Below are 526 nucleotides of genomic sequence, written 5' to 3'. Positions count from 1 at the left end.
GTTCTTCTGAAAGGTAGGATAACGTTCTCTAAAGAAATTCTTAAAATGTTTTTGATAACATTGTTAGAACATTATGCCCTACTGTTCTTAAAACATTTTCAGCTGCAAGTTAGATTTTTTATGTTGCCAGAATGTTATTATTTNGATTATGATAGTTTACTTAACTATTGGAATTTGACTATTAACACATGTAAAAGGATGACACGGAATCAGCTGGTGAAAGTAACATTTGTTTATTAGAAAAGGGGAGCTGGGAGTGGAGGTTGGTTATTAGTTAGTGGGAAACAGTTGTTCCAGGGTGGGTAGAGAGGCCCGGCTGGTCTTGGGAGTGTGGAAGGCCTTGGATTCCTCCTGGGAGAGACACAAAAACCAGTGTGAGGCAAAAGCAGGCAAAGTTGTCAAAGAATATGCTGGTAAAAAGCTAGAGCGGCACGCAACAAACCGTTCACGGCAACAATCTGTTCAGGGCAACAATCCGGCAGGGAATGAGTGCAGGCTGCAGGTTTTCATAGTGTGGCTGACGAGC

General features: G+C 41.7%; 1 protein-coding gene across 4 annotated transcripts in view; it reads left to right on the top strand.

Annotated features, from left to right (window-relative positions):
* LOC104966894 (uncharacterized) overlaps positions 1–526 on the top strand; it is a 14,655-nt gene that overhangs the window by 6,234 nt on the left and 7,895 nt on the right. The gene's annotated exons all lie outside the window — the stretch shown is intronic.

The sequence above is a fragment of the Notothenia coriiceps genome, unplaced genomic scaffold (assembly GCF_000735185.1).
Source record: "Notothenia coriiceps isolate Sejong01 unplaced genomic scaffold, NC01 NC01_scaffold00037250, whole genome shotgun sequence".
NCBI lineage: Eukaryota > Metazoa > Chordata > Actinopteri > Perciformes > Nototheniidae > Notothenia > Notothenia coriiceps.
This window is presented reverse-complemented; position numbering and strand designations above follow the sequence as displayed.